Source organism: Stomoxys calcitrans, chromosome 5, assembly GCF_963082655.1.
Source record: "Stomoxys calcitrans chromosome 5, idStoCalc2.1, whole genome shotgun sequence".
Taxonomy (NCBI): Eukaryota; Metazoa; Arthropoda; class Insecta; order Diptera; family Muscidae; genus Stomoxys; species Stomoxys calcitrans.
Window position 1 is genome coordinate 57652401 of NC_081556.1, and position 25566 is coordinate 57677966.

The 25566-nt window shown below is 37.1% G+C and overlaps 1 protein-coding gene and 1 long non-coding RNA gene across 4 annotated transcripts in view; one reads left to right on the top strand and one right to left on the bottom strand.

Annotated features, from left to right (window-relative positions):
- Positions 1-97: 97 nt before the first annotated feature.
- On the bottom strand, positions 98-25273 carry LOC131997592 (uncharacterized). The gene is made up of 3 exons (XR_009398295.1): positions 25160-25273; positions 239-634; positions 98-179 (listed from the first exon to the last, which is right to left on the bottom strand). It is a non-coding gene; the product is annotated as an uncharacterized LOC131997592 (long non-coding RNA).
- Positions 13776-25566, top strand: part of LOC106083307 (pyruvate carboxylase, mitochondrial) — a 72827-nt gene continuing 61036 nt past the window's right edge. For 2 of the 3 annotated variants that reach the window (XM_013246238.2, XM_013246240.2), the window contains exons 1-2: positions 13776-13894; positions 14139-14246. The gene's annotated coding sequence lies outside the window, so the exon portion shown is untranslated. The remainder of the gene's footprint in view (positions 13895-14138; positions 14247-25566) is intronic. The other variant, XM_059368523.1, reaches the window with a different exon arrangement.

The window sequence follows — 25566 nt, forward strand, 5'->3', positions numbered from 1 at the left end:
TTAATTTCAAAACACTTATAGTTAATACAATTAGAAACAATCTTAAAGTTATGTTGTCTATATATGTATGTATAAATTTAGCGTAAAAAATTATAACTTATCTAAATATATTCATCTTTTCAAAAGGGGTGCTACGGCGCAGCTTTTATAACTTTACTTTATTTAATAAACCACAGTACCTGAAAGGAAAATTAATATCTGATAATACTTATAAAGTAAATTAAAATAATGACAATACCCAGCTTGACGATTTGGCTCATCTCCCTCAAAAACATGAGAACCGCATAGGACAGCATGACCAAGAAAATGCAAGATTTGAAGAAAGTTGTGGCAAATGCCTCTATTTTGAGTGTTTTTGGTGGCTCCTACCAACCCGCCAACGATTTCGCCGAACTGTGTACAACAATAAATTCAACAGAGGATAGAAATGTAGAAACCAACAATAGTGCGAATAGTAAAACTGTTGTTGGTAATTCTGATGGTGCAGCCTCACTGGAGGGCGCAGAAGGGCTTAAAACCTTGACGGCAGCAAAACACAGCGTACAATGGTGAAAGATAGGTGAGCAAAATTGGCCATGGAAAGGACAAAAGACGAGAGCGAGATAACCAAAGCCAATGGTTGCACGTCAGATGGCTACCAGACAGTGGTTGGTAAAAAGCACCGGAAAAGAAAGAAAAAGAAGAGAGGTGTAGATGATGACTCGCCTTATAAGAACACGAGGTAACAGCTGCGTCTCTCACAACTTGAAGACACTATTGAGAGATTGCAGAGACAAGTGGAGGAGTTAACTGCTGAAAACAGTTCGACCAACCAACTGTTATCTGCTTCTGGTACTACCGCTACGCAGAGAGCACTACCGTTCTCCAGTGCCAAATGGGCCAATGAAGTAACTGATGACAACGCAATGAAAATATTACGTTACCCAAAAAGTAATTGCGGATTTTTTAAAAGAAAGTAAATGAATTTTTTATAAAACTTAGAATGAAATTTAATCAAATATACCTTTTTTACACTTTTTTTCTAAAGCAAGCTAATAGTAACAGCTGATAACTGACAGAAGAAAGAATGCAATTACAGAATCACAAGCTGTGAAAAAATTTGTCAACGCCGACTATATGAAAAATTCGCATTTACTTTTTGGGCAACCCAATAGATGAGGTCGCACCGAGGCCACAACAAATGCAACAATTGGAAAAGGGGCAATCCCGAAAACAACAACAAAAAGCAAGGCCAAGGCCTCCGAAGAGAGCCGAAAAAAAATATGAGGGAAGAGGTCGCACCGCCGGCGACGATGAATTCATATAAAGGGACCATGCCGAGGTCTACTAAAAGAATGGAAGCTGGAGTAACTGCTACAACAAAGTTCCCATTCGCATACACGGGCAATAGAAAGATGCTGACGATAGAGAAGGAATCCACAACACCGACAACAACAGGTAATGGCAGCCAACCATTGCTTACTATTTTTGATACGAACGTTATGATGTTACCATCAAAGGAGAAACTAGGTAGTGGGTTATTCACTATTAGGATAAACAAGAATGGTGTCCGTCCTTATGTATAAAAGGCAAGACATAACTATCAGGTAGTGTACCGTAAACAGCTGAGTAAATTTTTTTCTCGCGAAGCACACGAAATAACGAAAAATGAGGCAAACTACTAACATACACAAAATCAGAGTTTAACTTATCCTTTTGTTGGCAACTGCCTATGATAGAGTATGTAAGAAACAAAGTTTCATAAATATAAGAAATTTTTTTCATAAACTATCATATTCATACTTTTTTCTCATTAAGAATTTTCATAATATGATTTTTTCATTAATATAATAAATCTTTTCATAATATTTATGAGCTAAAGGTTATGAAACCCGATCATTACATTAACTAAGGAAAATTCTCTTTGTGTAGTGTGGAAAGTTGAGATATTTTTCAGAACGATTTAAGCAAAACGAGTCAATGTATACATAAGGGATTCAGTTGGTCGTTCGTAATCAAAGTACGAGTTTATATGACATTTATGGTTAAAACATACCTTTCACCACTGTGACTGTGGCTATGATATAGTGTCGGTTCGACTCAGAACTTATTCCTGTTTGGGTTAGATATGTCGGTTTTTTGTAACTAAGGTGGAGATCGCATGTGGTACCCAAACATCACAATTTTTTTAGAAATAATAATTCTAATTCGAATATTATGATATATGATATGATATGACACAATTACCAGATAGTGTACCGTAAACAGCTGAGAACAGTTTTTTATCTGTCAATGAGTTTTGGTTGTGTGTGTGTATTGTAGTAAAGAACCAAAACACACACAAACAAAGAAATATTGCGCGGACTAGTAGGTTTAAGTGGCAGTCTGCCATCAGACTCACTCAGACGTTTTCGTTCATTGTGATACCGTTTAACCGTCCAGATCGCTTTAAAAGCCCAATAACTTGCAAATGTTCACATCCGCTAAATCAGACAGGTTCTCAAAGAAATGAGAACCTAAAGTGGAACTCCTTCTAACTGCTATTGCGGGACCCACACACAGAAGGTGTTCTATAGACTCTTCTTCATCAATGTCCCTACAGCTTTTGCAAAAGTCGTTGCTGGCAACCTTCAGTCTGTCAGCATGTTTTCCGATTAGACAGTGATCTGTCATGACGGACACAATGACTGAGACATCTGTTCTAGCCAATGACAGCAACGCAGTAGACCTCCTCAAGTCTAGATGAGGCCACATAGTTTTGGAATGCTCAAAGCCCCCTCTTTGTGACCATCTATCATTCGTTGCGGCTCATGTAGGGTGTAATCCACACTGCCTGGAACATCGGATATTGTATCAACGATAACACAGTGTACGTAGCAACAACTTTTGCTAATGGCTCCCTTGCAGGTGAATAATGCAAGAGTGGCCTTTCTTGCCCTTTTGAAAATGTTGGATTTGAAGTTCATATATTTTAGAGTGCTGGGAAACTTTCCCCTAACCGCAATTGCCACGTCATCAGCATACGCGACCACTTTTACGCATTTTCCTCCAGAGACAATAATATATTGTTAATGGCTATATTTAAGGATGCCATCGTAGCGCAGAGGTTAGCATGTCCCCCTGTGACGCTGAACGCCTGGGTTCGAATCCTGGCGAGATCATCAGAAAAAATTTTTTAACGATGACTTTCCCCTCCTAATGCTGGCAACATTTGTGAGGTACTATGCCATGTAAAACTTCTCTCCAAAGAGGTGTCGCACTGGGGCACGCCGTTCGGACCCGGCTATAAAAAGAAGGCCCCTTATCATTGAGCTTAAAACTTGAATCGGACTGCACTCTTTGATATATGAGTAGTTTGCCCCTGTTCCTTAGTGGAATGTTCATAGGCAAAATTTGCATTTGCTATTTGCATATTCCAAAGTAGAGGAGACAGTACACCTCCTTGAGGAGTTCTTCTGCTGTCCCATCTTTTTAGATCCACAGATCCCAAGCCTGCCGTAATGCATCTTTTAGTAAGTAAGTTATTAATAAACTTTCTTACGGTAGAGTTGATGCCTTGAAACTCCAACTCCTTCATAATTGACGTCGGTTTAACATTATTGAAAGCACCTTCAATATCAAGAAATGCTACCATTGTATTGGGTTGCCCAAAAAGTAATTGCGGATTTTTCATATAGTCGGCGTTGACAAATTTTTACACAGTTTGTGACTCTGCATTCTTTCTTCTGTCAGTTATCAGCTGTTACTTTTAGCTTGATTTAGAAAAAAAGTGTAAAAAAAGTATATTTGATCTCCAGAGATCTTTGCCCTAAGATATGCCTCTATCAACCTCTCAAGAGTCTTCAGCATAAAGGATGACAGACTAATAGGACGAAAATCTTGTGCCTTCGTGTGGTAGGGACTAGTAACATACACAAAATCAGAGTTGCACTAATCACTGATTTTGACAGATAGTGGACTATCAATATTTTGTTGTAGGACAACTGCCACTACCTGTAAATGCATATATCTTGGTATGACACCTTAAATAACCGCAAAGTAATTTGCGAAACAAGAACGCAGTTGAATATTGTTCAGCAACCAAAGGGTGATTTTTTTGCTATTTCTTTTTGGCAACACTGGTTTAAACAGCTCACGCACGTTTCGTGATTTGTTTCACTGTCAAACACAGTTTGGTCTATAATTTAACCAAGAATCGTCTTACAAACGAACGAATTTAACCAAGAATCGTCTTACAACACTTGAAAATTATTGAATTTTATTATCAAAATGCGTGGTCTGTTAAAGGCGCTATTACACTGCATGTAAATGTCTTATGACATGTCACTTTTTGTATTCACACGTAATTGAAAATGTTCTTCAATTTACATACGATTCACCATTTTCGCTATCACAATTGTATGTTATTTTCGTATGACGGTGAGCGCTATCCTTAGATGATATCCAACTTTTTGCCCAAAATGCAAGAGTTTGATTTGCACGACATGTGGTGTTAACAAGACGGTGCCACATGCCACACAGCAAGCGTAGCAATGGACTTATTGAAAGGCGAGTTCGGTGAAAATTTTATTTCACGTTCGGGACCTGTCAATTGGCCGCCTAGATCATGCGATTTAACGCCTTTAGACTATTTTTTGTGGGACTATATAAAAGCTCATGTCTATGCAAGATATATTTATTCACATGTAGTGGCAGTTGCCCAACAACAAAATATTGAGTGCACTATCTGTCAAAATCAGTGATAAGTGCATATCTGATTTTAAGTATGTTACTAGGCCGATACGGGATGACTATGAGCACCACACAGGCTGGAACTTTAAGCTCCGGCTTGTGTGGTGCCCATCGTTATCACGCGAAGCTTAGCTGAAAGCTACCGGGCGCGTCCACAGGTTGCGGATGGTGGAAAGCTCCGTTTTTATGCGGAGTAGCTGCAAATGCGGCCGCGGGCAGTCAGCGATTTTCGAGAGGAGAGTCTCAGTGAGGAGTCAGGTGGCACTGGCCCTTAACTAAATACTGAGTGCCAATGATACTCGAGATGACAAGGCGAGTTATTGGCGCCTTCAAATAACCAATGGCCAACATCAGCGTCTGTTCCCAGGTTACGGGCGGCTGGCGGCGAGCGTCGGATCTTGGAGCAAGCGGCTCGCCACAACGAGGAATACATGCAATCCCACAAACCCATGCGGTTGGGGCGCTGGGCCAGTAACCCGCCCCCGGAAAACATAGAACTACTATGAAAAACAAAGGAATAGTAAAAACGGACCCCCCCAACGTTGACGACCCACGCAAACGAAAAAAGGACCATGATTTGCGGATCTGCACCTGGAATGTCCGCACTCTTTATAGAGAAGGTGCAGTATACGCGCTGGCGGATGTATTAGAGAAGTACAAGGTAGACATAACCGCCTTACAGGAAGTGCGATGGACTGGGAATGGCGTCTCTACAACATCAAACGGTGACGAACTATACTATAGCTGCCATAACACGAGGCTTGAATTTGGCTGCGGATTTGTGGTTAGTCGAAGACTGAAACACCTAGTCTCCAGCTTTACTCCGGTGGATGAGAGGCTAGCCACAATCCGCATAAAAGCCAAATTCTTCAACATCAGTCTTATTTGTGCCCATGCCCCGACGGAAGACAAGGACGAGCAGACCAAGAATATTTTCTACGAACGCCTAGGGCGAGAATATGACAGCTGCCCCGCCCATGATATTAAAATCGTTCTGGGAGATTTTAATGCGAAAATAGGGAAGGAAGAAATTTTTGGTCCAACAGTCGGAAAGTTTAGCCTCCACGAGATAACGTCCAGTAATGGGTTGAGGCTGATAGATTTCGCCGCGGCAAAAAACATGGTAGTTAGTAGCACCAGATTTCTACATAAAAATATCCACAAAGCCACATGGCTGTCGCCCGATCAAAACACGAGAACCAAATTGATCACGTTGTGATAGATGGAAGGCATTCATCCAGCGTGTTAGATGTACGATCGATCCGTGGAGCGAATATAGTTTCGGATCATTACCTTGTTGCAGCAAAGGTTCGCACCCGTTTGAACATGGCGAGGAAAGTACGATCTGACACTGCACGGAAGCTGGACATTGAAAAGCTGCAGACACAACAAATGGCAGCGCATACTCCACTCGACTGACCCAACTGATTGATGAAAGCACTCCTTGTTCCGATGATATAATGGCGCAGTGGCAAACTATTGCCCACTCCATGGAAAATGCCGCGAAATCCGTACTTGGGTACCGAAAGCCTCCTCCAAAAAACCCATGGTACAACCAAGAGTGTCGAGATGCTACTGAAGCCAAGAATGAGAGAGGAGAAACGTCTATTCCGCAGAAAGAAAAAGGAAATGGAAAGACGTGAGTGCGAGCGAATTGAGATGTACAGGAGTCAGAATGAAGTCCGGAAATTCTACCAAAGAATTAAACACCAAATCGATGGCTTTGGTGCAGGCACATCCTCCTGCAGAGACAAAGAAGGAAATCTGGTAACTGACACAGACAACATGCTGAGGATATGGAAAGAACATTTTACCCAACTGCTAGTGTCCGATGTTGGCGGCGAAGAGGATACCGCAGAACCAATCCCTGATGATGGTATAGAATGTTTACCTCCTAGTCAGAATGAGGTCCAAGTAGCAGTAACCCGACTAAAGAACAACAAGTCAGCAGGAGCCGACGGGTTACCCGCTGAACTATTTAAGACCGGAGGCAACACGCTGATAAGACGTATGCATCAGCTTATCTGCGCAATCTGGCTAGAAGAACGCATACCCGATGATTGGAACCTCAGCATACTATGTCCCGTACACAAGAAAGGAGACAAGACGGAATGTGCCAACTACAGAGGAATAAGTCTCCTCCCCATCGCATACAAGATACTCTCGAGCGTACTGTGTGAAAGATTAAAACCTAAAGTCAATGAGATAATTGGGCCCTATCAATGCGGTTTTAGACCTGGTAAATCCACCCTAGACCAGATATTCACACTGCGCCAATTCCTGGAAAAGACCCGAGAAGGACAAATCAACACCTACCACCTCTTTGTTGACTACAAAGCCGCCTTCGATACTCCTTTACGTTCAAAGGTATTTCAAGCCATGTCTGAGTTTAGTATCCCTGCAAAATTAATAAGACTCTGCAGGATGACACTTTCTGATACGCGTTCCTCAGTAAGAATAGGAAAGAATCTCTCCGAACCATTTAATACCAAACGAGGTTTCAGACAAGGAGACAGCCTATCGTGTGATCTCTTTAATATGCTGCTGGAGAAGATTATACGAGATGCAGAAGTGAATAGATATGGCACACTAATCACAAGAGAGCACATGCTACTTGCCTATGCCGACGATATCGATATCATAGGTCGGTCACCGGAAGTAGTAACTGCAGCCTTTGAAAGAATCGAAAGAGAGTCAGTGAAAATGGGTCTGGCAGTAAATGGAGATAAGACGAAATGGATGGTCTCCACTCCCAAAAAGCCTTGTACAACCGAGCAGATAAAGAACATGGAGAAAGTTGGGAATCACAACTTTGAGATAGTCAGTAACTTTATCTACCTCGGCACCGCCGTAACCGAAACGAATGACACCGGTTTTGAGATAAAGCGAAGAATAATACTGGCAAACAGATGCTACTTTGGACTAAGTAGGCAGTTTAGAAACAAGGCCATCTCTCGACAGACGAAGACTACACTTTACAAGACACTGACACTACCCGTGTTGTTATATGGTTCTGAAGCATGGGTACTTGTGAAAGCAGATGAGGCAGTGCTTGGAGTATTTGAGAGAAAGATTCTTCGTAAAATATATGGACCAGTTTGCGTTAACGGAGAATATAGGCGACGTATGAACCACGAGCTGTATGAGCTGTATGACGACGATAGCATAGTTACACGCATCAAAATACAACGGCTGCGTTGGCTAGGTCATGTTGTCAGAATGGATGAAGAAGCTCCAGCAAAGAAGTCTTTTGAAGGCAAACACGGTGGTACACGCAAACCGGGAAGACCAAAAGCCCGATGGAAAGATCAAGTTGTGGGAGACACCTCGAAACTTGGTGTCAGAGATTTTAGAATGAGCGCAGAAGATCGAGGCGCTTGGAACGCTATTCTACGTTCGGCTAGTGGAAGAAATATTCTGTCATAGCCAATTAAAGTAAAGTAAGTCTATGCAGACAAGCCCGCCTCAATTGACGCATTGGAAGACAACTTTGAAGCATTTATTCGTGAGATACCGGCCGAAATGTTGGAAAGAGTATGCCAAAATTGGACTAAGCGGATGAACCATTTGAGGCGCAGTCACGATCGCCATTTTGCATGAAATAGTCTTCAAACACTAAATTATATGGACCGTACTATCGATTCAAATAAAAATTTCATGCATATTTTTGAATTTTATGTGTTCTTTTTTGAAAAACTTTCCTATAGCTCTTAAAAATCACCCTGTATTTACTACATTTCAATTTCACTCTTCTTATGTTAAGTAATCACTGGGCAGAATAATTTTATTTTCCCATTTCTTGTTTCGAGCATTCATATTCACATATTCAGAGAACTTTGAAATTGTAGATCCAGGCATCTTTATCTCTATGCTAATCGGGCTCATTCAATTCAAAGATGGAATTAACGCTTGCATACATATTTAAAAATTTGCTTCTAAGCAAAGTCTCAACGAAAATATTGCTGATCTGTTGCACCGTTGACGTTGAAAGATAGTAGACAGTGAAAACAAGTGCAATTGGCATGCAGTTGATATTGAAAACACATATATATGAAATTCAAATGCATATGTGTATGTTTTCGAGATTATATACTTATGTCTTAGACAAATGTTGTCACAATGTCTGCTTTTAAGGTAATAAATAAAAATTACCAAAAATGCTATCTGTTGATATTTGAAATTCATTAACAAGTCCGTTAGGGAATAGCACAGCACGGAACTGTCAGCGTGTTTTTAAAGTTTACGTTCATACAGTGATAGAAAATAGGCGGTACTTTGCCAATACCTGCTGGTATTATTTTCTTCATATTATTGGCAACATGTTTAATATTATTTGGTATTAATTCAATATCAGACGAAGGAGACTATTCTATAATGTCTTATATTTGATCAATTTAACATGGTATTGATTTTTATAAAAAAGTGATTAATTACTTTGATAATTTTTTACATTGAAACTCTGATTAGCATTGAACCATGACATGTGATTGGTAAACAACGCGTTTTTTTAACAAATTGTTAATTGCACCAATCAAAATTGTTATTTAATGTAATCCGAACAGACTTGCATGTGAGCCAAATATATGTACGCATACTCCACTGAATGCAAAAACAAATTTTGTTGCTTCTCATTACGTGGATCCCCGATGAAATTCAAGAAAACACGTGGCAATTGAAGGAGTGCAAACAGAAAAATATACACTCAGAAAAATCATTTTCGTAAATACGGGTTAGTTATATAATACACGCAAGTTCATGATCTTTACTCTCGTTTAATTAAAAAATTAGTAAGTGATTAGAGAATTAACTTTGTACAAATAAAATTAACTTGTCATGAGTATGGATGAAAAAGGTAAAAACTCAAGTGCTGTTAGTAATTTTACTTAAACTAATTTCTTTGGATTAAGCAAGCACTTTACCAAACATAGCTAAAAGCATTTTATCGTCAACGATACCTCTTCTGAAACTTATTACTGAATGAACAATTTAAAGAATTTTGGACTTTTAGTTTAATATATGTAACTAAAATGTTTAAAGTTTTAAATTCTTGAGTTCATAATAACATGCTCGAAAGTAAGCATAATTTAATAACTGCAAGTTAGTGTTGATCTTAAATTGAATGGTCATTGATTTCATATAAAGCGAATCGTAAGGTAACTGTGAATGGTGAGCGGTATCCAAGTGAGTGAGATGGTATCCAATTTTCAGCCCGCTTCAATTGACGCATTGGAAGATTTATTTGAGAGATACCGGCCGACATTTTGGAAAGAGTTTGCCAAAATTGGACTAAGCGGATGGATCATTTGAGGTGCAGTCACGTTCAACATTTGCATGAAATAATCCGCCAATAGGATTTTCGCCGTCCTACCGACTGTTTCGTTGTTCCACAATATTGCATGCGCATTCGTCGCCCACGTCCTTAACTCGGACTGCGTTGACCAGAAAGGCTTCGCGTTAACCAAGTTTATTGACGGCAATCCTCTGGTCTTCACTGCCAAATCGTCTGCTCTTTCATTCCCCCTAACTCCACTTTGGCCCGGGACCTAAACGATGTGGATCGTGTCATTCTCAGAGAGGGCATTAATCTTCTTCATACACTCCAAGACTGTTCGTGAATTTACCGTCCTGGTTGTTTTTGCCCTTATGGCCAGTTTACTGTCAGCTAAGATGTTCACAATCGACGCCCTCGCTCTCTAGTCAGGTAGTCTAAAATAGATCTCAGTCTCAATGTAGACCCCAAGGCCCTCTCTGTTCTCTAGCTTTGATCCATCCGTGTAACATAATCTTCCAGATGGCAATACTATGGTTCCGTCAAGCTCTTCCATTCTTTCCAGGTTTCCTATCGTCACCTCGACTATACAGCGATGGAATGACCTGCTCCTCTATCCATTCTCCTATCACCATAAGTCGCATAGCCGCAATGGCTGCCTGATACTTAATCTGTATTTCTATGGGTTGGATAACTAGAATAGTCTCCAGTGCCCTAGTGGGCGTGATTCTCATCGCTCCGAATTTGCCAAGACAACATGGTCTCTGAACCTGTTGTATTATCCTAACGTTGCACTTTTTCTCCATAACAGTTCACCCAACTATTGTGGCGTAAGTAAGTATTGGTCCAATCACGCTTCTGTAGAGTCAGTGGAATATCCACGAATTCAGCCCCCATTTCGAGCCTACGGCCCGTCTACATAGTGTCCAACATCTGTGAGCCTTCTTAGTACGTTCTTGTATGTGACACTTCCAATTAAATTTCCTTTCCAAGATCAATCTTAAGTATTTGATTTGACCTTGTCAGAATCGAAATGGTTCTTTTGAGGAAACGTGGTGTATCAAATTGGCATACCTTCATTGTCCTTGTGAACAGCAGATTTTAGTCTTCTCTAAGTTAACGTTGAAAACCCTAGGACTAGCCCAGTACTAGGCCATCTGCAAAACGTTTTAATACTGGTTCCAATCCCTCCCTAATCAGCATACGTAATAGGCCATTTATGCTGGTCGCCCAAAGCAGTGGCGATGAAATGTCTCATTATGGCGTGCTTTGTGTCACTTTCCCCCATATTTATGTCATGAGACCCACAATTAATCCATCTGTTCTTTTCCATATAGTTTATCCAGAGTCTAAGGACCCTGCGTCGGCGTCAGTGTCGGTTCGCACATTGTTAAAAGTCACCTGGATGTCAATGCATACCGCCAGTATGTACGTCATGGGATAGAAGGATTCTTCTATTTTATGCACAATCTCGTGCAGGGTAGTCTCCACCGATCTGCCCTTGACATAGGCATGTTGTTTGTATTTTGGCAGTTCGCTGGATGTACTACTCTTTATAATAGTATCCATAATACGTTCCATGGTTTTGGTGTCGCATTGCCAGTCTTTTGGATTATATGCAAGTCCTAGGCACGCTGTGAGGCGCCAGATAGTCCGCCTCCTTCTCTATAAACGCCGGAAATGATCCATCAGGTCCTGGTGGCTTAAATGGTTTGAAGCTCCTCAAGACTTCCTTGGCCATAAATTCCGTTATGGTAAGCCTTCGAAATACCTCATTATTCCAAGATTCCTCTGGAATGCCTCTTTGAATCCCATCGTATCCTGTGGAAAATGAGTTTTCATCAAGAGCCTCAACATGTCCTCCGTTGTCTCTACTCTCACTCCCATGTCGTCTACTAAAGTTTCAGTTTGGACATGTGTTTTTTAGAGAAACTTTTTTATCTTGGCGGCGTCATTAACGCTATCGACCTGGTCGCAGAAAAGGTTCCAGGAGGGACTTTTTGCCGCTCTGGTAATCTTATTGTATTCCTTGAGTCGTGTGTAATGCACATCCCAATATACTTCCGATTTTTAACGAAGTGCTTTTTTATAAAGTCTGCGGACCTTTTTCCCAATATTGCGAATCTCCCCGGTCATCCAGGGTTTTTCTTAGGCTGATTTCCTTTCCCGAAGAGGACAACTATCTTCGAAGGACCCCACCAGTGCAGTCGTAATCCTGTTGACATTTTCGTCAATGTCTTCTATGCTTGGACAATCTAAATTATCTTGGACAATATAAATTATCTCTTACTGAGAATGTCAACTTTAAATGATTTTAAATAATCTTTAAATTTTAAAATTGCAACGTTTAACGACCTTTATATGTTAACTTTCAATACTGTAAGTTGAGTAAAAAAAGCTTCTGAGCTGTCAAAATCTAACATATGTTTGCTTGGCACAAGCTAAAGTTTTCTCATCTCTGACTCCAATACATTAGGTATCCAAAAAACAAAAACAACTAATAACGGTTACGTTGGGGAGAGTTTCGAGAGCGTATACTTGCCAACACTTGGCTCCCCATTTATACACATGTGAGTGAGTGTGGATTTCGATGAAGAACGAAAAGCAGAGCGCCAACACCAAAAATGTTGTTGTTTGGTGTGTGTATTCGTTCGTTTCTACACCACCACTGTGGTACAGGGTATTATAACTTTGTTCATTGGTTTGCAACGCTTAGGAGGAGACGAGATTATTAGTATATCGGTCGGCTAAGAATAACTTCGTGATTCGATTTAGCTAAGTCCGTCTGTCAGTCTGCCCATGTATTCTTGTTATCAAGGTACAGTTCGTATTTGTTGTCCGATTGTCATGAAATTTTGCACAAGTCTTTTTTTAGACCAAGAACAAACACTTTTGATTTGGGAAAAAGTCGGATCAGTTTTAGATATAACTCCCATTCATATCTTTCATCCGATATGGACTTTGAAGGCCGTAGTCGCCAAAATTTTAGTCCGAGCTTGACAAAATTACGCATAAGATTTTTTATTTGACGACTAATTACGTGTGCAAAATTTAAAACAAATTTGTTCCAGATTTAGATATAGCTCCTATATACATATATCTTTCATCTGATATGGTCTTTTAAAGCTTCAGTAATCACAATTTTGGGCCGATCTTTATAAAATTTTGCATGAGATCTTTCATTTGACGTCCCAGTATATGTGCAAAATTCCATAAAAATCGGTCCAGATTTAGATATAGCTTCCACACATATCTTTCATCCGATATGGCCTTTTAAGGCTTTAGTAGAGACAATTTAACTCCGACCTTTACAAAATTTAGCACGAGCTGTTTTTTGGCACCCATAGCACCCATATTTTTCATTCGATATTGCTTTAAGGCTGTAAAAGACACAATTTCGGTTGTATCTTAACAAAATTTTGCTTGGGGTGCTAATTTTGGCGTCTCAGTATGTATAAAAAATTTCAACAAAACCATTTCAGATTTAAACGTAGTTTCCAGATTGTAATGGCCACAATTTAGGTCCTATCGCATGGAAATCCTTCAAGGTTCTATTCGATCTTTCAATAGGCGTACAACATTAAAGTCTGACTAGATTTCAACATTGGTTTCATGTATTAAAAGCAGTTATGTCGACACGTTGGTGTAGGGTATTATATAGTCGGCCCCGCCCGACTTTTGCCTTTCCTTACTGGTTTATATTTTACATGTTGTTGCTTTTGCAATTGTTGTTTAGTATATGATTGCTTTTTGTATGTCCAAGTCGTGTGAGATATTTACGTTTCGCAGTTTGTCATGAAATCAGTTTGTCGTGAGACACTGGTGCGAGTGGGCCGTTTTAAGTGAAAAGTGTGACTGGCTTATGTTTAAAAAACAAAAAGTTTTACTCTTAAAATAAATTATTTTCTATATTTGGTTAGTGTGCCTTTGGATATATTTTCGTTGCCAAAACAATTCCACTTGTATATGTGTTTTATAAATAAAATAACTATTGCAAATTTCTGTGTTAACCAGTTTAGTTTTAAGCGGTACATTATTATCATTTTTTTGTTGTTGTTGAGAATATTCCCCAAATTCTACATTTAATTAGACTGATTTGTGTAGTGTACAATACAACTTCATAGCAAATTTTTTACAAACATCTAAATTTCTGTTAAAGGCATCAGTATAAAAATACACCCGCACTTCACGCTCCACATATACGCTCAGGGAAAGAGAACATCAGTCAAAAGTTACGTCAAACTTTCGTATCGCCAAATAAAAGAAGGTATGTATGTATGTAAGAATGTGTGACCAGGTGTACTAAATGCAAATGTGCACACAATGCATCGCTTTTCATAGACTTTCAGACTTTCTTTTTCCTTTCATTTTGGCGAGGAATATCGAAGTCGTAACGTTCAATATTGAACAATATAAACAACAAAACAAACAAACAAAAACTACAACGCATTTTTAGTATTCGTCCTTAGTTTTACAGTATTACTCAGCAAAAGTTACCAACAAATGTAACTCTCGAAAACAAGTACCGGCTCCAGCCGGTGTTCTTGCTAATATGTTTTAACAGATAATGTGAATAGCTGTACTAAAATGTTATAACAGACAATGTGGCATAGAATGGGTCGCTGCGCAAAATGCCATCTGTGCAAAATATGAAGAAATATATGAATTAATGAAGTTACTACGCGACTCATGATTCAAGTCGTCAGAAGATACTGCTAATATCACATGTATGATTACGTAATTTTGAATAAAAACAATTCTATGGTAAACTGAAGCGATTTACTTACTTAAGGCTGGTACTATGTTCGCTTTTCGCAAAATTTTTACGCGATTACTTGTTTAAGATAATAGATTTTGATGTTGAAAAAATTTGCTGATTTCATTCGTAAGGACATTCCTTCATAATTTATGAACTAATTTGAATAAAAATATCATGTTATAATTAAGATTTTTTTAGCGTTTCAAAAAAATATTCCCGAAAAAACATGTGTTTTCAACTGTGAAAAACGAACATAGTACCAACCATTATACTGAGAAAACGTTGGCTTCTGCATCGATAACTTAATTTCAGTGATTTTCGTGAAGTTCGAGTTTAACAGTGAAAAACACAGTCAACACAGTCACAACATTAACGATAATATGTCCCACTGAAAGAAATCAAGATTTTTGCTTCAAATTTTATCTAAAAAAACTTGAAAAATTACAAAATTTGGCAGAGCCCGAACCTGAGCACACGGAGCAACAGTGAGAGCCGTTGCCGTTGTCTAGCGTTCGAAGCCATCAATACAACTTCCAATAGATGCACAAAATCACGTGTAGTAGGGAAGAAGTGTAATTTGCCATAGAAAGAATGGCTGTCATTACACAAAAAAAAAAACAATACATGCATTGGCAAAAAAGTACAGCTAATAGACAGGGTTGTCGAGCGTGGCTAATGTGGTAATTGTATCATAGATGCGTTTTTGCTATTAATACGATTAAAATACAACATTCAAAGGCACGGCCCTTGAAGCCATCACACCTAATATGGTTGAATAGTCTTCTAACCAAAGACGGGACGCGTCCCATAGTGGTTGGTGTCTGTTGCTATCTTTGGCTTTCCATTTGCATCTCCGATCATTGAGCTCGTCTCGAAAGGGAAACATATAAAAATTAAAAAAAGTAGTCGAAAAACATTGAAATATTATAGGGCTTAAGTTGAAGTTCGTTTACAATGGAAGAGGTAGTTTTGCTTGTGCATAAATTTAGTTAAGTCTTTAGTTAGTTAATTTGTGCTTAAAAAGTTTTGTCTCGTTTGCGTTAGCATCATTTGCCAACTTTTTAGTTATTCCTATTGCTTGGTGTTATAACATAAAAAAATGTATACTTATTGAAGAGACATTGAACGAAAAAACGTTTAAAATTTTGTTTCATCATCTTTAAGTAACAGCATCTTCATTATGCACGTCCAGCAATAGGTTCCAAATTACCACCATAAAAAACTGTTTTCACAGCATATATTTTGTATATGGAGTTTGATTATGATATCGAAACTTAATGCCTATAAGCCCAAATCGATAGCTGTAATTTCCAATTTATTTTCTTTGATCACGATATGAAGTCAATAACTGTACACTGAAAATGAAAGAAAAACGTGCCAATTTTGAGAACCCACCACCGTGAATGCATAAAATGAACATAGTGTGCCAAATCAGGAAAAAAATCTACTGACCGTAGGCGATTATTCGGGAGATAGGTTTATATGGGAGCTATATCAGGTTATAGACCGATTTGGACGATAGTTACCATAAAAAAAACACTCCAAGCAGAGTGCGACTTCCATTGGCTCCAGATGTCCAATCAAAGGACCATTTTATATGGGAGCCATATCAAAATCTGAACCGATTTGGCCCATTTGCCCATCTACCTACAGCAATAGGAGGCATCTGTGCAAAATTTTAAGTGGATAGTTTCATTCGTTCGACCGCTACCGTGATTTACACAGGCGGACGGACAGACATGTTTAGATCCACTTAGCAACTCGAGGACTATCAACAATATTTAAATATTTATACTTTATGGGGTCGCAAAATGATATTTCGCGGTGTTACAAACGGAATGACTTCATTGATATACCCCCCATCTTATGGTGGTGGGTTAAATTAATTATAGGTATGTAAAATTACATTTTTTGACAAGCTCTTTATCAATTCATACGTAATTATATAAGGTGGCATTCTCCATCTATTCCCAAGAATTGATATGGATTTTCCACTGATTAACATTTTAAATTTACGTTGCGAGTTAAATCGCGAAATAAATTGTAAATCTTCCGTTAGGGTAAGAAAAAACACCCCACCTTAAGGTAAATACCTAACAGAGAAACGTTTTGTTGTAGAAATAAATATTTAAACAAAATAACTTGAGAATTGAGGCCATGGCTATATCACAACAGCATTTTGTTCCAATACATTTTTCAGTTCTTGTAGTCAAAACCATGATCTACGTTAAATTCGTAGTCCCAACACATTGGGTTTCCGATTTTTTTTCTACAAAATTTTCTATTGATTGCACTCTAATATCCATACACAAATAATTTTTTAGAATAGCGAATACGTTGGGTGTTCTAAGAGTTTTTGTCTGCTGAAAAAAAGAGCTAGTCGTTTCTGTTATGCTTACAATCGGCTGTTTGTCTTTCAGCATATAATAGTTTTGATCAAAATTAGTACTCACCGTTTTTTCGTCTAAATTTCGACCCACATTAGTGTATTATTGACAATACTCACAAATAAAAGCAATTATCTCGTATATAATCGTCTGGTATTTTAATGAGGAATAATACACTTTGGAACACCTAATCTCTAAACAGCAAACTGTCGTGCTTATCTCTAAAAGTCAAGTGAGGTGATAGAAGGTGTAAAAACAAGTTTATTCTCTCAAAATTTTGCTTCGTAAGTCCGATCTGCCAATTGAATAATTAAATAATTTTGTGATTTTGGCAGGATTTTTTCAGCTGAACAATATTTTTTCGTGCTGCTTTTACTTAGAATAAGCAGAAAGCTGTAAATAAAGCTGGTATCACACAATATATTATTGTCTTACGACATCTCACTTCTTCTACCCATATGTAACTCATCATGTATGTCAAAATAGACATTCTACATATCATTCATCAATTTTGCTATCACACTTGTATATGTATGTTAGGTTAGGTAAGAGTGGCAGTCCTTTACAGACTCACTTAGACAATATTAAGTCCATTGTGATACCACAGTAGCGACAGACCAAGGCATAACCTAAATATTTAAACTATAGCTGATTTTTTAATGCCTACAAATTGTTATAATTGTGAGAAAGCTGATTAAATCATTGATTTGTGAAAACCATTTAATTTTGAGTACATTTTTGAACATCTTAATGGTGAAGAAGGCATTCCCTATATACCGATGTAATTTTGTTTTGCAATTTTAGGCGTTTTTAGTGTTTTTTTCTGCTCTTATTTGAAATCATTAAAAATTTCTAAATTTTAAAAACCTTTTAAATTAAAAGCGTAATATAAAAACTGTTAAAGTATTTCTTACATTTTGAGGCTACGATCAACATTTTACCCTCTGAAACCAGAGGAAAATTTTTGCTGTTTCAGTAAAAAATTACTGTTGTCCCATTTTCAGCGGAATTTTTGTTGATACAGCAAACATTTTTGCTCTTTTTACTAACAAATTTCTTTGAGTGTACTCATTGCCGCAAAATTTTGTTTGGCTTTGTACTAAAAATATTGTGGTCATTATTAAATGTGTGTTTTAATTCAATAAAACGAAATTGTGTTTTAGTTATAGAGTAAATTTATTTTCAAAATTTCAAGAATGTTGCCTATTCAGTGTTCAAAGATCTTTAGTGTGTGTTGGCGTGTTCATACATGTGTCCGTTCTTGGAATCATAGTATATGGAATCGAAAAAAATGATCGATCAAAATGTATCGATGTTGGTCAAGAGTTACATAGTCTTTTGTAACTATTAACCATACACAAACGAACTCGAATTAAATAGAAATAATTTCCAATGGTATTTGTGTTAATTCACTATCAAATGAAATGTTCAAATGATAAGGAAAATGGTATTACAATAATCTCGAATCGGTACTAATGGTAACACAATAACAGTTTGGTATTAAAAGCAAACCCTTTTGTTGAATAAATAAAGTACCATGCAATACTTATTTCTTTATATTTTATCCATACCTAACGGTATTTTTTTAAATACCATATGAAATGCGAAATGCTACTCCAAGCCGAAAATTCAATAGCTTTAGTAAATAAGTATAATTCTTGCTCGATGTGTTCGAGCACACTATTCTAAGATTCCGGTGTCTCTGTCGTATCCTGAGGAAAATGCCTTTTTATCAAATTGTCTTCCGTTGCCTCCGCTCTCACTCTCATGTCGCAGAAAAGCTTCCAGGTGGCACATCTGCAGCCCTGGTAATCTTATTGTATTCCTTGAGCCGGGTGTAGTACACATCCCAATAAACCCCCGTTTTTTACGACCTACTCTGTTGTAAAGTTTTCGGACCTCTTTCCCAATATTGCGAATCTCGCCGGTCATCCAGGGTTTTACTTGGGCTGAGAGAGGAGAGGACTATCTTCGAAAAATTTACGCTCTTACATCTGTACTTAAGAGACTAATATGGAGTTTTTTACCTCCATCATAGGAACACCAACTTCGTTTCACATTTCACACAAATACTTCCTACATAGATAAATTATATATAGATAAAGAATTTGAAGCACAATTCTGTTGGCATGCAGTTTGCGTCGTTTGCATTTTCTAAATATGCATTATTTCCCTTCCCGTAAAGGAAACTATGGCGTTAAGCACGTATATTAGGTTTCGGCAGTCGTATCTTCCAATGTGTATATCTTTCTTTCTTTTCTTTTTTCTGTAAATTTGATTTTTTTAAATTTTTTCGGCAGAGCTGCTTGCTTTGAAGATAAATAAAAAATGATAATAAAAAAAATAATTATCATTTATCTACATATATTAAAAAACGCCACCAACCAGTCTATGTGCGAAATTCAAATTCTTTATCTATATATAATTTATCTATACTTCCTATTGATGCACATCAGTATTGCCACTCAAGAAAATTATTTCCCACTTAAATTCAAGAAAAATCCTACCAAATGTTCTAAAGGACGACTATTTAAGAGCTATAGGAGAGTTTTTCAAATCTTTATTTAAATCGATAGTACGGTACATATTTTTTAATGTTTTTAGATTTGTTCATGCAAATGTTGACCGGCACTGCACCTCAAATGGTCCATCCGCTTAGTCCAATTTTGACATACACTTTGCAATATTTCGGCCGGTATCTCCCAAAAAAATACTTCAATGTTGTCTTTCAATGCGTCAATTAAAGCGGGCTTGTCTGTATAAACATTAGCATTAACACAGCCCCACAAAAAAAAAAAATAAAGGCCTTAAATCGCACGATCTAGGCGGCCAATTGACCGATCCCGAACGTGAAATACAATGTTCACCGAACTCGCTTCTCAATAAGTCCATTGTTACTCGTGCTGTGTGGCATATGGCAACGTATTGTTGAAACCACATGTCATGCAAGTCAAGCGCTTGCATTTCGGGCAAAAAAATTTGGATTTAATCTCACGGTAGCGCTCACCATTCACAGTTACGTTACGAATCGCATCATCTTTGAAGAAGTACGGTCCAATGATGCCATCAGCCCATAAACCACACCAAACTGTGACTTTTTCTGGATGCGTTGGTAACTTTTGCAATACTTTTGGCTGATCTTCACTCCAAAATCGATAATTCTGCTTATTTACGTAATTATTGAACCAAAAATGAGCGCGCGATGAACTTTCGCAATAGAGCACGCATTGTAATAATAAAATTCAATAATTTGCAAGCGTTGTTCCTTGTAAGACGATTCATGGTTAAATTATAGACCAAACTGAAGATTTTTGATAGTGAAACAAAACACGAAACGTGCGTGAGCTGTTTAAATCAGTGTTCCCAAAAAGATAAAACTATCAGCATGTGAAGGGTGAAGGCAAAAATGCTTTATTAGTTTTTATACCCACCACGGAAGATTTGGCTAATTTTTTAATTTTATTTGCAACATTTTAAATTATCATTTTCAGCCCTACAAATATACATACAAGATCGTCGTAATTTCATGGAAGATCTAGCCATCCGTTAGTTTGTCTGTTGAAAGCCTATTGTTTCATGATGGCCTATATCTAGCTATAGCATCCTTTATAAAGATCTCCCGATAAGAAATCTTGAGTTCATAAAATTCTTATTTTTGCCCCGATTTCAATGCACAACCGTGCCGAGTTTGGATAAAGTCATCTCCCTATTAAAGGCCTTAAGCTCATAAATGCGCATTTACTACCCATTTTCGCCGTAACAGTGAGTTGAATGGACACCTCAACCTCTGGACCAGATCTGACCTTATTTATATGTAGCTGTCATACAGCCCTATTTTCCGATCAAAGGCATTCAAAGCATAAAAGCCAAATTTCTTCCCTGAAAATGTACGGAAATTTGAAATAGTAAGATCCATTGGATCAGTATTAGAACCCTCAACATCCAAGGTTTTGTTCTGCACACTTAACGAATGCCCAGAAGCAACAAGAAGTGAAATTATTTTGAGTTATCCCCCGCGATTTTTTCAGAAATTAACCTGGTATTTATGTGTTCGAAAACCCCACCAAAATTTGAGTTCAGACTTCAATCTTCTTGATTCCTACTGATTTGACATGTTGCATTTCATTTTAACTTACAACATATATGCAAAGTATGGGCTGAATCTGTCCATGGTTCCATCTATGTTTATCAATGTGTGCTGTTCTATTCACGTTTAAACTCAATGACCTCCTTTTTATAGCCGAGTCCAAAAGAAGTGTTTTTACATGGCATAGTTCCTCACAAATGTCGCTAGCATTAGGAGGGGATAATCAGAGCTGAAATTTTTGTTTCTGATGTTCTCGCCAGGATTCGAACCTAGGCTCTACGGTGGCCTCCATGGTTCCTATATAAACCATTTTTAGTATAGGGTGCATAAAATTCGGTCCCGTCAAACTTAACGCCTGTACACTTCTTTAATTATTTAAAAAAAAAAATTCTGGCACAAATGGCAAGCACTAGCGCAAATCGACCAACAATGGTATACCTTAAATGTTTTAGCACCTTTTGGTATTTCAAGCTTTGTATCTTGGGGTTGTATGCAAGCAATTACATAACATAGATCTCGCTAAGTTGCATTCTACACGATTATTGTTACAACCAATTTGCCCGCTGAAACTGTGACACATTCCCTCTCATAAGTTTGTCATTGTTCTTTTACTTGTTTCCACTTAAATCTAAAAGCCGGTAAATTCCTTTGGCATTATATCAAACTATCGTTCAGCTTAAAATTAAATTTGCACTACACTATTATTTTATTAACATAATATCTTGCATGAATGAAGTAAACGATACTAAAACTCGATTGTGAATGGACGGACTATCGCTGTACTATTTGACACCTACTGAATGTTGAAAGTATATTTCAGTATTTTGTTCCTCAAATTCCCAATATCTTCACACACGCTTGATGTCTTTTATCTTGCCCTCATTATCTATACCAAAGGGGAGAGTAATATAAGAGGGTTAAACTTTCTCTCAAAATTTGACAGCAAATGAATGTCAAGCTTATAGATTTCAGATATTATTTTATTTTTCTTCAAAACAAGCAGCTCTGTCAAAAAAAAAATTAAAAAATCAAATTTACAGGAAAAAAAGAAAGATACACCCTATAGAAGTTAGAACATTATGGATGTTTAAAAAATGCATGACAGACGCAAACAGCATGACATTGAGTTCAAATTCTATTTTCGGCATGAACTTCAAAATATGCATAGAATATTGCTTAAACCGACTAACTTGACAATTTTAGTCCAAATATAATACATATGTATAGGTAAAGGGGTTTTTTAGTATTAAAAGAAAATGAGATAAATGGTCGCATGTTTATTTCATAATAAAGAAGAAGGTCTGCCGTTAACAATGAAAATTAACATCAGCCAAACAGCCACCGCTACCACGCTTACATGACAAACTGGCTGCCCTATATCCTCGATAGCCTCACGAATTCTATATTTAAGGTCTTGAATCGAAGATGGGCTGTTGCCGTACACCACATTTTTTACCTGGCCCCAAAGGAAGAAGTCGCAGGGTGTTAAATCACTAGATCTCGGTAGCCAGTTGTGATTAACTCTTCCAGAGATGGCCGGAAAATTTTCGCGTAAAAAAGCAATGGTTTCGTTGCTTGTATGTCCAGATTAGTACCATCTAACTCCGACAATAAAAAATCATTAATCACATCTCGATAGCGCAATTCATTCAGCGTTATTGTTATTTTAACCGCATTTTTGAAAAAGTAAGGTCCAATGACACCACCGGACAATAAACCGCACCAAATAGTCATACGTTGTGGATTGAGAGACTTTCAACAATAAGAAATCTTGGGTTTTCCGAGCCCCAGATGCAATAAATTTTGGTTGACGTCGTAACCATCGAGATGATTGACGTAGCCACCAAAAATGCTTTAGTTTTGCTAACTGTGACTGCAAGTTTTTCACCATTTTTGTAGTGATTTTTAATAACTACAATATTTGTTGAAACGTTTATCATTTAATTTTTAATAATGATGTTGTTTCTACTTGTCAAATGTCAAAGAATAAAAGCTTCCAAAGTGACAGCTATCGAAATATCGGGCGATTCAAAAGCAAAAGCGGATGTTGGCTCGTGGAAGTTTTATTTAATTTTGGATCCAACAGAGCCGTATTTGGTATGGGTATTGGAATTTCAGCCAAATAAGATAAAAATTTAGACATTTATGGGATCAAAAGGAAAAATTAGAATATGTGTTTATATGGCAGCTATATTTGTCCGTGGACTTATTCGGGTCGAATTAAGTACGGGTATTGGAAGGCGTAAATGTAATTCGTTTACCAAATTCTAGCCAAATCGGATCAATATTAAGACCTTTGAGAGCTCCACAAATCGAATGACAGTTTTGTGTTATAATGGAATCGAAAGAAAGTTTTAGCCTCTCCTGGCACCCACTAGCTTTGTTCATGATATTAAAATTGTTTTTAATGTTGGTATTACTAAAAATTGATCACCGTAGCGCAGAGGTTAGCATGTCCACCTTTGACACTGAACGCCTGGATTCGAATCCTTGCTGAGACATCAGAAAAAACATCAGCGGTGGTTATCCCCTCCTAAAGCTGAGTATTTTGTTCAGTTTTTCGAGCGGAATGCTGTCAAACCCCATGTAAAAAAAGTCGGTGAAACATTGGCTAAAAATTGGCGGAAGAGTAGTACTCTGTTTATAGTGAGGAAAATGTCAAAAGACTACCTTAGTGGCAACACTTGCAACTATTGCCGGCGTCATTTTAGTTTGTTTCATTAGTTTCAATGTTTCGTATTTCTTTATTTATTTGAGAAAAAATATATAAAATAGAGAAAACTATAAGTGCAAATAAAGTAACGTGTTTTGGTATGGAAACAAAAACATTTGATTACTGCCAAAGTTCGCTTTTTTTTACGCTAAAAAATAAAATAACTTATTTTTCCTAACGCATGGACCTAACCTTGCATGTCTAATATTTATGTTTGTAATACATAAACCTATTTATTTAAACTAAAATTGAAAACTATTAAGAGGATAAAAACATTTAAATAGTTTGGTCCATCCATGTTAACTTTACTGCAATATACAAACACATAAAACAAGTTAATTTTATTGAATATTACTATAGGACCTAAGGTAGGGTAGAATGTGGATATGATTTCTATGTAAAATATCATCATCATCAAGTCCAAATTTTGTAATAGATTTATAAAATTCAATATCTACTTTAATATTGTCTTAAGCTAAAAAATTAATTTGAATTTAATTGAAAATTTCGTGGTTGGTAAACTGTTTGTGGGATCTTCCCATATATAAACTTTGATTAAAATCATAAACTTTTTAAATGCAGAATTTTTATTCAAGTTACATATATTTTTTGTTTTGTTGTTGTTTGGTTATAAAAGTAGTTTTCTGATGAACATAAAGAGAATCAAAATAAAAGAGCGCAAACAGATATAAAAAAATCCCTTAAGATAGAGTAAATTTATTTCGTCAATTTTGCTTGTACATAGTTTCGCCAAAAAGAAAAAACTAACCGTTCTTTTCTTCCACCTTTTCGCATAAGTTTAATGGGCAACAATAGATGATCACAAAATGACAAAGCGAATCATATATTTTGTTTATAATTAGTTCCTTTCGGATTATTTCAATGGCATTGAAAAATTGAATACAAGAGATGAAATAATGATTTCTCTCATCTTGCTTCGCACCAACACTACCAGGAAACAAACGAAAATGCTTTCTCTTGCCAAAACACACATCGTAGAGATGTAACTTTCTAATGGTGACTGAATAGCACAATCAATATTGATTGGTCAACTGCATTTAGCCTGGCCCAACATATCGCCTTTGTTGCAGTTTCATTTATTCTTAGCTGCCTTCGTTGTAAGTTATTCAAGTCTCTAATGATCTATGTATGTCAAATGCGAGATTTTCTATATTTGTCCTTGCCTACCATGCGTTTTTTCTTTTTTTTTTTTGTTTTTGTTTACTATACTCACGTGGTGCCAACGATTTTTGTATATTTTCAGTTCTAATTTATGTTTGGCTTTATGATTATACTATAAAAACTATTTGCCTTTATTTTAACATGTTTTTGTGAAAATATTCTACAAAAATATGACATTAGAGCTTGACGATTGTTTTGTTCGGTTTTTGTTTTAATCTATGGGGGACAATTTGATCTCTAATTAGGGTACAATTATAATTTAAAGAATTGAATTTTCATTACTAACGAAATACAAATTAAATATGACAATAAATTTTAATTAAATTAGTGAAAAGGACCATTGAAACTATTTACCTTGAATATTTACCCAATGGCTCAGCAAAGCTGTATAACTTGAGTGAGGTGTCATAAAATTCTCCACCATAGGATGGAGTTTATGCTAACTTCGTCATTCTGTTT